At 41.9% G+C, this 14,125-nt stretch overlaps 1 protein-coding gene across 2 annotated transcripts in view; it reads right to left on the bottom strand.

Moving 5' to 3' along the window:
- PDZRN4 (PDZ domain containing ring finger 4) overlaps positions 1 to 14,125 on the bottom strand; it is a 251,941-nt gene that overhangs the window by 63,635 nt on the left and 174,181 nt on the right. The window lies entirely within an intron of this gene.

The following is a 14,125-nucleotide window of genomic DNA, read 5'->3' as shown; positions in this document are numbered from 1 at the left end:
GAAGGAAAAAGAGGAAACAAGATAGAAGAACAGTTTATATTCCAGAACGGTGTAACTGCAAACTAAAGTTCCACCAGAGGACACTGGAGATTATCTTTACACTTCTCGTCTCTACCTTCAGCTACAAAATCAAATAACCTCCCATGCTCCCTCCACCTCCCTCCTCTGTACTCTCTCTCTGACCTTTTTGTTAATAAATATTTTTACCATTAAAATAACACTTGCAACTTTGCTCCCTCTTGTTCTCGATGAACCACACAGAAAACAGAAGACAACAAACGAGAATTTTAAAAAACCCACCCAAGCAACAGGGTGTTACTGTGTGATCACACACCTTGTGGCAAGTGACTACACCACCTGAGGCTCACAGGTCTGATAAAATGATAGCCTCACAGCTAAAGTGTCTGCCAGGAAACAGGTGATCTGAACCCAAGGTCCTTCACAGTCTGGAGCACTCAAACCTATATGGGACTTTGCTCTAACCACAGGGCCATAAGCTAGTGTGTGGAAGAAAAGGACAAATGCAGAAGTGGCTGGTGAGGGACACAAGACGAGACATCTCCCTGAGCAAAGTGCGCATGGACACGTGTGCTCTAATCCCCTCCTTGCTCATCACCATGACCTGCAGGGCTGCCTTTCCTCTCTGGAATGACCTGTGCTTCAGCCAGTGACAATAAACCCCTGACCCAACCCCAGTGTTTGTTTCCCTAATTTTTCACTAGCGTGACCTAAAGGGTCTGCTACCCCCATGCACGCTCCCACACAACCTGAGGTATTTGGGCTTCAAAAGACAAACACCCTGTCCCCTTGAAGGAAAGTTTCATTATCTACAAACTAACTTCTCAGAGATTTCTGCTGAAAATAGTTCAGCAGTAACGGGAAAGAAGGATTTCAAGAGTACGGATGACACACAGAAGAATAAAACCTGTGGATTTTTGTAGGAGTTCTTTGCTTTCTTGGTCCCACTGGAAAACTCAACCTGAATTATATTCATAAATCATGAAGGAAAACATAGCTCTAAGCCACCTTCTAGGCACACAACAGTCAGTTCATCGAAACAGGAGTGGGGTGCAAACCACCAGACAGCACAGAGGAATTTAGGTGAGATTCCCAAACTTTGAGGGCAGCCGAGAAGGAGGGTGCACCTGCAGAAACAAAGACACGCTGCACACTGAAAAGCAAACACCTCCATCTCCGTAAGTAAGTTTCTACTGCTGCTTTTGCTACTGTGTCTGGATTGGTATGCTGTTTTCCACATTTGCTTCATCAAAACAATTATCATCTGTGGCCTTTCAAAATTATTTTCCAAAGGTAAAACAATCATGCCAAGGACCAGTAAAAGCTCTCCACTCCTCTATATCTGCACAAATTACATTGTATTTCAGATGATTTTATGTACATTTAATCACTACAGATTAATTAGATGGCATACAGAAACCAGCAAAACACTGAAGAGCTAACTTCAGTTTAAGTGCACATGCAGCTAACTTGTGGCTTTTTAGAACAATTTTAATTAAAAGTACTAGAAAAACCATTCATCTGAAAATATTGGGAGCTTTGGGATGGGCTTAGCATACCTAATTAATTGTATATTTAATCAAAGCAGCCTTTGGCTGTAATTAATAATCTATTTTCCTCTGGTAATAAATATAATAATTCTGTGAAACAGAATATATAATTTGCAGAATGCCTTATGTACAGAAGATGCATGCTGAGGAGAGATCATTGCAATCCCAACCTTCAGAGAGCAGGTTGTGTTCCTTTTAAATATGTAAGACTATTTTGAAATCAGTTTAAATGTCATGTCATAAGAACAATTTATCAAAAAGATGCCCCAAAGTGCCTTGGATTCCTCCAAATGAGGAAAAATAATCTAAAGTGACAGTAGGTTTGAATAAGCCTGACTTTTGCAGTGAACCATAGAGAGAATGCAAGAAATGTCCCACTGGCTCAGACCAACCACCTCCACCGAGGTACCCTGCTTCCACCTACGGCAATGGGAAACGCTATTAAGAGCGAGCATGTGAGGCAGATACTTTTGGCAATCCATTCCCACGTAGTCCCTCAGAAGCTCAGAGAATTTTACAGATCATATTTTTAAAATGTCAGCTGCACAGAGAACCGGAAAAAAAAAAAAAGCCTTTTCCACTTTTTTCTAAATAGCAGAGGATAATAGTTGGCAGATTTCCAGCTCTAGCCATCCTGGCCAAATGCTGGATTTGATCCATGCAACCAGATGAAAACACTCCCATTAATGCAGCATAAACCTTCCAGCTTTGGGAGTCACAGAAACACTCATCCATCTATTCACACAGTGAAAGCCAAGAGCTGCTACAGCATCTTTCTGCTAGAGACTTCCTTTCATTTATATGACACAAATTCCCAGTTGTGCTGCTGTAACATGTTTTTCATGTGGTCCTGCACTGAATTATCTCCACTCCTTTACTGGGTAGATGGAAATTTAAATAAAATAGCTACACTAATCTAACACAATGCATCTTTTGCTCCTAAAATATCTTATGTTCTAATAACAGCTTTGACTCACTGCTTGCTTAGGTAGATCAGAATGCAAAGCATTTTACCTGGATTGAAATATTTCATTCATTTGTAGCAGTAAAAATACTTCCTTACCTTTTTGTTCAGTTATAACACAAGACTGACTAGAAAATTATCAGTCTGATGCACCCTCCTGATGATACAATTAAATTGGCAAACAGATTAGATATTGATCTGCTAGCAAACATATATTGATGAATTATATTATTGGGAATTAGTGCTGAAGTGGAAACGGATGCTTCATTTATAATATATACTGTATGTATATACACACACTGCAACCTCTGGTCATTATGGTTGGACTACAGTAAATTTACAGATCTGTGCTTTCTTTAAACAAACGCAAGTACAACTGATCTGCATAGATTTTGTAGCATTACAGGGAAGACTGGCTGTAAGCACTTCTCCTGTCAGAAAACCAAATGCTGCAGTGCTCTTTTACTGTCTTCTACTTTCTGTGCCTCTATTACAGATATAGTCTCTTTTTATATCTAGGAATCAAAACTTGCTCTTCCTGATACTCATGGAAATACTATCTTCTTCAGCATGTTGTACAGATTTAAAGGTGCAAGTTGGCAGCAGACCGATTTCTGGAAGCCTTTCCCAAGGACCTCATTTTCATGACCTGCTCTTTCAACAGGACACCAAAAAACTGAAGCGCTCTAGTTAAAGAGCTAAAACACGGCTCTGAAGTCATCTTTGTGTCTCAGCTGCACCTTGTCTGGCAAAGGTATAGCACTTAAATGATTTTTGGTTTTTGGAAAAAGTGGGAATTGCATTTAATTATAAACCTCTCTCATTGCCTTCCAAGAGTTACAGTTAGGCCTTTCTCCATAGCAAACAGGTCCTAATCATACTCAGCTAGTCCATCAGCCTTGTTCTTACTCATGAAAAAACATCTCTGGAACAGGATTCTGCAAACTACTCTGATTACAAGTGTGAAACAGCAAAGGGGCTTACTCTGCATATTTACTCTGTAACTAGCATTCCCTAACAGCAAACCATTCTCAGTGTTCAGTCACATTTCCTTAATTCTATTGGATCTCACTGTTGCTGGTTGCACTTCATTAGGTACACTTTCCATTGCCTAACATGTCGTCACTAGTTTTCAAGACATCCTCAAATTATATGATAGTGGATAACTTTGGAATAAAGACATGAATACATATGTCAGTTTTGTGCATGAAGAATATGCAGAAAAATGCAGAAGTCAACAATTCGTATTTGGGCTCCACCTTGATGACAGGCTTTCCTAGTATTTTCTGTGGAGCCCTCTTTTTAGATGATGTCAACCTATGTATGTGTTAGCTTTACTCAGGCAGTTTGTTCCATAAACAGTAAAGAGAAGAAACTGCTTTTTAGTAAAGACGTATGTTGGAGGAGAATTAATCAAACCGTAACCATGGAATTTGAGGTATAAACCCCTTCATTTCCACCTGTGAATCTTCCACAGCAAGCTGCATGCTGCCAAGGTGTAATACCTTAGGCAGCACTGATCAGAAGATAAAGGTGATAGTTTAAAGCAGTCAAAACCAGCTGTGTTAACCAGCAACTGTGCATGTAAGAAGAGCAATAAAGATAGATGAGGCAGTATGTTCATCTACACATGGTATCAATAATAATTCATATTCCACATTCTGAAATGGTAGAAATGTTCATATCGGTAACATTTAACTATGTATGTCCTCAAGCTTTGCCTTCTCTTCTTTTACAAAATTGCTTCCCATTGCATATTTCATGGGGAAGAAGACTGGAAAGACTGTGCTTAATAAATGGAACTGTTAAAAAGTTTGGATTGCTCTTGTTTTCACAGGCATTATCCCAGCAGAAATCATTCATTTGTTCTGCTCTGAGTAGATTCTCTACCTCAAGCTTAGTGAAAATGAAAGTGAATCACAGTAAAAATGGAAATCTGATTTATGAGCAAAAATTATCAAAATGCTGCTTCAGATGTCCTAGTGCTTGATGCATACTTTCAGCATCTGCTTTAAGAAGGTACGAGAGCAACTGTACATTGGAAAAAAAAAACACCACCCCACCCACAAAACCCAAACAGGTGGCTTTGAATACATTAGAATATGTAAAATTACTAATTCCTACTCTAAGAAATGGAGTTGTACTTGATCTCATCTCCATTGTTTTGAATAAACGATCTAATAACAGAGCATTTCTCTGTTTCAATGACACACAACACCGAGCTAGTCATGCTGTTATTGCTACTATTATCTAAAGACATCAGAGTAAAGTACATAGAACATGATAATATATCTTGTACAAGAAAAGGTCATGCAGCGGTTCCACAATTTGCTGATCCTAAATATATGGACAGTTGTATCACCCTGCATTATAATCACATTTCTAATGTATTGCCAGAGTGCATGATAGCAAGTTTATGGTACAATGCCAATTACATGACACTGGGAGAACAGACAACTGTTGAACCAGCATAACGTTAGAATGGTGCAGACAGATGATATCTGATTTGGTATTAAGCATAAGCCTGCTGGTAGGAAATTAGCCAATCAACATTTTTTCAACAAAACTGGAAGATGTATTTTAACCCAATCAATGATAAGTGCAACGCAGTCACAGAACATGCTTTTTTGTACTTATGAACCGTAGAGCTGCATTTAGTACATCACTGAATTACAGCCCAAGAGAGCTGGGGAATATACAAGGAACTAAGCCAGGCAGGCCTTTCTTCTCAACCAAAACAGACAGAGCAACTTTAAACGAAATGAGGACTTGCAGCAGTTGCTCTGAATTAAACTGAACTGTATTAATTATACAAAGGCTAACAAAAGGGTAGTTAGCACATGTAGAGCAAGGGGTGGTGTAAGCAAGGAGTAAGCACCCAGAAAGAGAGAACGAATCAGCAGGTTGAAACACTGAACGGTTACCTCAGTCAGGTATAGATTATGGGAAAATAATATAATATACCCAAATGTCTTTATCTAGTTCATGATTTTGGGTATGAGTGATATTTGTGTGTCTCTGAGGCAGAACTTCCTGTTTTGCAGGTCCAGTTATAGAACAGATTTTATTTCCTTTGCAGAAGATGTTATCACTGTAAATGTTTCTTATTGATTGATGGAGATAGGATCCATCATTAAAATGGATCAAAATTTAGATATTGTTTCTCTAAGACTCCAAAACTAGCATTTCTGTGAAAATGGGAGGGGAAAAAAAAAGAAATAAAAATCAATCTGTTGCCGTTACAGAACAATACCAATTAAAGCTGGATTTAACTAATTCTAAAATATTATTGACTACATTGGCACAAGGTAATGACAAACTACATCACCAATTAAGAACAGGGAAAATAACTGCAAGACTTGAATGAAGTATACAGAGATAATTAATCCTCTAATTAGGATGCTAAAATTATTTCAGGAACTGAAGGGTGTAATGCTTTATCTGCACTTATCTATGCAAAAGAGTTTCCATATTTTACTTTTTAAGAAAATGATTCATCTTTTCCATTCTGGTGTATCAGTGTGGTTTTTCCATTGGTGTATGTCTAGAATTGTAAACCATGTGTGAAAACCTGTTTCTGAGAAATTTCCTGTCTTAGTTTAGGAATTTACCCACTCAGGTAAAGTAGACAAGCAGACACATCTCAAAGGTGCCTTGCACCTTCTGGATTTAGCACTGAACTGAGGTTCCTGAACTCACGAGGAATTTAAAGCTTTTTAGGGTATGTTTGAAGGTCAAACCCTTTACAGATTTTCTACTCAGGAAGTGTTAGCTTTTTAGAAACAGCTATTATGCAGAAGTCTTGCATATGGAAGCTTGTCCCCCCACACAAACATCCTCTACCAAAGACAGAAGCTCGCTATTGAGACTACCAGACATAATCAATCTTTTGCTGCTCTTAAAATTTACTTTTAAATAATGAAATATGAACCCAGGCCTTGAAAGACTCCAGAATTAATCACCAGTAGATCCAGTAATGTGAGTGAGTCGAGGCTAGAAGTACCATCATGTTGCTGAAGAAGGATGTGTGAGGAGAAAACAGAAAGGAAAGAGATTAAAACAACCAGAGTATCTGCTGCAACCTCATGACAGTTGTGCGCAGGGGAAACAGGTTTTAACTTGATTTCACCTGCCCCCTCTCAGGGCCATAGCAAGCCCATTTTTTTACTTAAGGAGAAAAGACAGGGATTTGCTGCATCTTTTTTTAGAATGAGTCACATTTGGGAAAAACATGTTAAATATTCCAAATTTCAAACATGCCATGACAGAGCTTTGATCAAGACAAAGTAATACTCAAAATGCAGGGCACACCACATGTTAGAGGAAGATCTGCTTCCAGCTCCTGCCACTGCCCATCCTGGAGGCAATGACCTAGCTGGTATATTGTATTGAATCACATAGCATCCCATGGCTCAGTGTTGTAAGCTGGAAGGTTGGCTGGTGTGAACCAGTCTAGATGGTAACATTTAGACGGAAAATGGCAGGACCACAAGCTAAAATGGAGAAGTACACATCACAGAAAAATGGCAAGCTACTCATGAGGCAGAGTGAGGAATGGGGAAATGAACTGTTAGCCTTGCTTCTTCAAACCAAATTGAGGCATCTCAGCTCTTAACTCGCACAAGTTTCAAGCACATCTATAGTTATTCTCTAAATTAGATAAGGCACCAGGATCAGATACAGTACATTAAAAAAGAAACCCCGTAGAGAAAGGCAAATCTTGTTCATTCCTGTTATAGACCATTTATAAGCTTTTTCACTGCTCACATCATTGTTAAGAGTTATTTTAATTTTTTTTTTAAAGTTGCATGACTTTTATTGGTGGGTAAAACAAGAACAGCAGGATCCAGCTCCTGTCTCTATAACTCTTTCATCTGCTTAGCTGACTGTATTAGCCACTTTCTCTGAATGGAGAATGGGGGAAAGTTCAACAGCAGACTGACATAATAACGAGGACACAAAATATAGATGAAAAGAATACATGTCTAAATGTCTGATGAACTGATATTAGCATATAAATGCAATATATGTACAACAGCAGCCTTTGAATTAAAACACAAAGAACACTGTCTACTTGATTAGTTGTTTATTTTTTCTTTTGAGGGGACACATCAGAGCCACAGATTGATGCTTTAATAAGGAACCCAAAAACCTTTAGTGGAGATTAAAAGGGCTAGTGGTTAGATGTCATAATTCATGGATACTGATTGCACAGGACTTTGACAAGAACCATTAATTGTCACTGTGTAGCTACCTTCTGAAATCACATACTCAATTTAGTTCTAGTTCTTACAAGATGCGGTAGGATCATTAAAGGAAGCTTGAGGCTAAGAACTGATAATGGGAGTATTTTAATATTCTCGGTACTTTTACAAAGGACCAGCATGTCATACATCAGTTCTACGTATTGCACCTAAACTCTCAAAAGAAGAAAAAGGTTTTTTGTTGCATCCACTGTTATCTAAGAAAGTGAGGTGTTAAGGTTTCTGCACTCTTTTGCAAGCCTGAGGCACAGCAGGAATCTGAAAAAAAACTACCAAAAAAAAACCCAAAAAACAAAAACAAACACAGAGGGCTTTCATATTTCCTTTGTTTGAGGTCTGGCTAGCCTTTTGGACTAATCTTATGGATTGCCTACTGTTCCACAGTACAAGTCACTGTTCATTTAAAATAAGAGGAAAACAATTAAAAGCTAAGGATGCCTCCTTTCTTCCTCTGAAGACTTCAGGAGTTCTAGGAGGTAGGATTATTTTTTTGCTCCAATGACAGCCAGGATAGATAAACCACCAGATTAATGAAAAATACAACAGAAACTTTCCCATTCTCCCTTCTTTCTTCTCCACAGTTGCTTCAGAGCAGCAAAACAGAAACACAGCAAAATAAACAGAGGTCAAATGTGCCCGTGCAGCAGAAAAGCAGATGAACGTTTCAACATGAGGCCAGGTCTCAGTGCTTGTAATTAAGGCAACAGCAGGGTTTAGGTTGAATAAATAAGTATAGGAGAGGCATGGAGGGAGGAGAGGGAGGTTCCCTCAGGCTCCTTTGTCCATCCTACCTGGGAGGACTGACAGGTTTATTCTACCACAGGCTTTTAACACCATACAAACATGAGGAAGGATCCACCTCCTCTGCCTTTTAGATATCCAAAGCTATATGTCTAGTGGCTACAGGCTTCCTTTGAAGTAAAAGGTTTTGGCTTTTATGACAATGGGGTGTTTTGGCTTTTATGACAATGGAGTGTTCTTGAATGACGACAACCTGCTAGGGAGGGATGGAATCCATCTGTCTAAAAGGGGTAAGGGAATCTTCAGCAGTAGGCTGGCTAATCTGGTGAGGTGGGTTTTAACTGAAGGACTTGGGGGGTGGGATCTGTTGTGAAAACGCTCACATCAACGCGTCCAATGGGGGAGTAAGTCAGGCCAAGCAGTGTGGTGATAAAGGTTCCTTAGCTGTCTCCCAAGAGGTGAAACAGAAGAGTAATCACCCCAAGTGTATGTATACAAATGCACGCAGCCTAGGTAACAAACGGGAGGAACCGGAGCTCCGTGCCCACTCAGAAGGGTATGACATCATAGGAGTAACTGAAACATGGTGGGACAACTCAAATGACTGGGGGATCACAATGGACAGTTACAGGCTCTTTTGGAAGGACAGGCAGGGTAGAAGGGGTGGAGGAGTTGCACTCTACATTAAGGAACACCTTGAATGTATCGAAGTCAACTATGGTGATTGTGACTGCTCTATCAAATGCCTCTGGGTTAAAGTCAAAGGGGTCATCTCCAAGCAGGACCTCACAGTGGGCATCTGCTATCGACCTCCTAACCACGATGACAAAGCCGACGAAGCGATATTTGGGGCACTAAAGCAAGCTTCTGGCCAACAGAACCTGGTCCTGATGGGGGATTTCAACTACTCAGGCATCTGCTGGAAGAACAATACGGCAGCTCGCATGTCATCCACCAAGTTCCTGGAATGTACAGAGGACTGTTTCCCGATACAAACATTAGATGTGCCAACCAGGAAGGAGGCGCTGCTGGACTTGCTATTTACAAACCGAGAAAGCCTACTTTATAATATCTCACTTAGTGATAGCTTTGGCTGCAGTGATCACAATATTGTGGAGTTCAGGACCCTGCTGAGTGTGCTGAAAGTCACCTCTAAGACAAGGGTTCTGGATTTTAGAAGAGCAAACTTCAGTTCACTCAGGGCTCAGTTGGGAGGGATTTGATGGGAAGCTTCCATGGAAGACAAAGGAGCCAGTGAGTACAAGGAATTCTTCAAGAACTCTCTATTGGAAGCACAAAGTCAATTTATCCCCTACAAAGGAAAGGGAAGTAAGTGGAACAAGAGGCCCCCATGGCTCAACCATGACCTCCCGGGTCTACTCAAATCCAAAAGGGAAGCATACCAGAGATGGAGAAGTGGAGGATTATCCATCGAGAGCTACAAGGGCATTGCCAGAGTGTGCAGAGATGCAGTTAGAAAAGCAAAAGCCCAACTGGAATTGAAACTGGCTGTAGACGCAAAAAAAACCAAGACAGGTTTCTTCAGACATGTCAACCATAAGCAGAAAAAGAAGGAAAACATAGGCCCACTGTTAAATGGAAAAGGAGAGTCAATCACCAACGATGCTGGGACCTGCTGGGTCCCAGGCTTTGGGAACAAAATTGCCAATTGATCCAAACGCTGACCCACCATCAGTGAAGGAAGAGTTAGTATATGAATTACTACAGGAGCTTGACCCCTACAAATCAATGGGCCCTGATGACATCCACCCGAGGGTGTTGAGAGAGCTGGCTGACATCATTGCAAGGCCACTCTCCATGATCTTTGAGAAGTCTTGGAGAATGGGCGATGTCCCAGAAGACTGGAAGAAGGCAAATGTTACCCCTATCTACAAGACAGGCTCGAGGGAGGATCCATGCAACTATAGGCCCATCAGCCTTACTTCAGTCCCTGGGAAAGTTATGGAACGAATCTTCCTGGGGGCCATCGCAAGTCAAATGAAGCACGTGATTGGGAAAAGCCAACATGGCTTCACTATGGGCAGATCGTGCTTGACAAACCTGGTGGCCTTCTATGACAAAGTGACTTGCCTGGTTGACATGGGGCGGGCAGTGGATATTGTCTATCAGGACTTCTCCAAGGCCCTTGATACGGTCCCCCACAGTCTCCTCCTGGAGAAATTAATGCATTCTGACCTAGACAAGCGGTCTGTGCAGTGGGTGGGGAACTGGCTGACAGGCCGCACCCAAAGGGTGGTGATAAATAGCTCCTTTTCCAAGTGGCAACCTGTCACTAGTGGAGTCCCCCAGGGATCAATATTGGGCCCAATGTTATCCAATATCTTTATAAGTGATCTGGATAACAGCATCAAGTGTAGCCTGATGAAGTTTGCTGATGACACCAAGTTGAGTGGGGAAGTAGACACTGCAGAAGGGAGAGCTGCTCTGCAGGAAGATCTGGATAGACTGGAAGAGTGGGCCAGCAAGAACCATATGAAGTTCAACAAGGAGAAGTGTAAGGTCATGCACCTGGGAAAACACAATCCAGGAGTACAGCACAGACTGGGATCCACCTGGCTGGAGAGCAGCTCTGTGGAAAGGGACCTGGGGGTCCTGGTGGACAGAAAGCTCAACATGAGAGAACAGTGTGCTGCTGCAGCCAAGAAGGCCAACAGGATGCTGGGTTGCAGCAAAAGGGGCATCGCCAGCAGAGAGAAAAGTCATCATCCCACTCTACTCAGCACTTGTTAGGCCACACCTGGAGCACTGTGTACAGTTCTGGTCCCCTCCATACAAAAAGGATGCAGACAGGCTGGAAGGGGTCCAGAGAAGGGCCACCAAGATGATCAGAGGACTGGGAAGCCTGCCATATGAGGATAGGCTGGGAGAACTGGGTTTGTTCAACCTTGAGAAAAGGAGGCTCAGAGGAGATCTCATCCCCATGTACCAGTACTTAAGGGGCAGCTACAAAGAAGATGGAGACTCCCTTTTTTACACAGAGTCCCATGGAGAGAACAAGGGGGAATGGACACAAGTTGCTCTTGGGGAGATTCTGATTGGGCACCAGAGGAAAATTTTTCACAGTGAGGACAGGCAACCATTGGAATAATCTCCCCAGGGGAGTGGTTGACTCAGCTACATCAGGCACTTTCAAGATTTGGCTGGACAGGGTGCTGGGCCATCTTGTCTAGACTGTGCTCTTCCTAGAAAGGTTGGACTAGATGATCCCTGAGGTCCCTTCCAACCTGGGATTCTGTGATTCTGTGGAAGTGGGGAAGAGAGCAGCTTCAAACCAATGCATCTGATCCGTTTTATGTCTGTTAAGGAAGAGGTCAACTGCACACTGACGGTGCCTTTTCTTACCCTGTTTTTCCCAAGTCCAGGCACATGGCTGAAATAGGGCAGATGAATCCTGTTCAAGCCTCATTCATTTCTTGACAGCTTGGGTACTGACCACAAGGGGTTAGGATTTCATCTAGTGGGTAACTGGGCATCAGCGCCCAGGAAGAGGAAAATATGCAATTAAAAAAATCCAGCAAGAGTATAATAAAATAAAAATAGCTTCACTAACAAGCCACCAGAAGTTTTCATTCAGGTGGTCTTACTTTCACTTACACTCTACTAACTAGATGCAGACATCTGCTAATTAAGATCACCTTCCAGTGTTTCAATGACTTAATTTGAATACTGTCACTGTTCACGCAGGACCGCTTCCAGTCTTGCTTCAGACTGCGACTGAGCTCAGGATCTGGCACTATGCCTCTAACAGCCACGGGGGTTTTGTTTTTTCCTTTTTTTTCCCTTTTCTTTTTTCAGAGAGAGTGTGAGCTATTTCTCAAAGTGAGACAACAAAACTGGTAATATTTCAGGAAGCTTCAAAACTGAAACTAATTCACTGTTCATAAAAAAGAAAACAAAGCCCTAGAAGAAGGTTCAGCACTACAATTTCCCCTGAGGTTGGCCAATTAATTTTGGTTGTGGTATATTTGGATGATTCAAATCCTGCTTTGTTTACAACTTATTCTATATTATTTAACACATTATCGCTGTTGACATCACATTAATTAAATAAGCACAGAGACAGATTGTTCCAGCTCTTGAAAGCAGAGTGAATAAAAGACCCCACAAGAACAGATTTCTCTCCCTCACACATTGCAAACACCAGATCAGAGCTAGAAGTATTTCCTGTCACAATTTCATCAGGTACCAATCTTTCAGCATCTGAGCAATTTCTGTTTTGATTACATGCAGCACATGATGAATTAAAGACTGCCAGAAGTCTCACAAAGGCATTCCTAGAGCGGGTTACCCGCTTTCCCGGTCTCTCTCTGAGATCACATGCACCACAAGGGGAATTTACTGGAACAAGAGGTCACGGGAAATTTGTTTGTGAAGAGGGAGTTTGCTCTCAGCAGCCCCTGAGCAGCACTGATTCCAGACTGGAGTCATGTTCTGCTTCCTACATCTTGAGGAATTGATTTAGAGCAGTAAGGGAGACAAATATCTGGGAGAAAACCACTGTTTATATGTTTACATGTTGATAGCCTGGCAGGGTCTCCTAGGGCAGCCAATCTTTTAGCTACTCTTACCCATTCCATGGCTGCTCACTCATCGATATATTCTTAATGCCACCAATGAAAAAGCATTTCCTTCAGTTTCTGCAGACCATGAGGGCTGCTGCTGAGGGAAGAGCCCGCTTAGAAAGATTTGATCAACAGCCAAAGCCAGCACGTTGTTGGGCTACACTGTTCTAGCTCTCTCCCACCCTGCACAATCTACCCAGAGCAGGACCGCAGACGTTCTGTCACCTGCTGCAAAAATATGATTTCTCTCCTCAGTTCTCTTAATGAAGATTTCTGATTTGTGCTTGTTTTGGCTGGGGTAGAGTTAATTTTCTTCATAGTAGCTAGTATGAGGGTATGTTTTGGATTTGTGATGAAAACAGTGTTGATAATACAGGAATGTTTTCATTATTGCTGAGCAGTGCTTACACAGAGTCAAGCACTTTTCAGCTTCTCACCCCACCCCACCCCACCAGTTAGTGGGCTGGGGGTGCACAAGAAGCTGGGAGGGGACACAGCCGGGACAGCTGACCCCAACTGACCAAAGGAATATTCCATACCATATGACATCATGCTCAGCATGTAAAGCTGGGGAAAGAAGAAGGAAGGGGGGGACATTTGGAGTGATGGCGTTTGTCTTCCCAAGTAACCGGTACGTGTGATGGAGCCCTGCTTTCCTGGAGATGGCTGAGAACTTGCCTGCCCATGGGAAGGAGTGAATGAATTCCTTGGTTTGCTTTGCCTGTATGCATGGCTTTTGCTTTACCTATTAAACTGCCTTTATCTCAACCCACTAGTTTTGTCACTTTTACTTTTCTGATTCTTTCCCCCATCCTACCATGGGGGAGTGAACAAGTGGCTATGTGGGGCTTAGTTGCTGGCTGGGGTTAAACCACAACACCTTTCCACATACCGATTCAAAGAATCGGAATAACTGCAGCTGTTTCTGTTTCACACCTTTTTTACTATTTCCTTTTAGGCACCTTTGTGTCCTAACTCAGCCTCCTTCTCCCCAGCTGACACGCT

The sequence above is a fragment of the Phalacrocorax carbo genome, chromosome 1 (assembly GCF_963921805.1).
Source record: "Phalacrocorax carbo chromosome 1, bPhaCar2.1, whole genome shotgun sequence".
NCBI classification, from domain to species: Eukaryota; Metazoa; Chordata; class Aves; order Suliformes; family Phalacrocoracidae; genus Phalacrocorax; species Phalacrocorax carbo.
The sequence above is the reverse complement of the archived record's forward strand: the minus strand, read 5'-3'. Positions and strand labels throughout refer to the sequence as shown.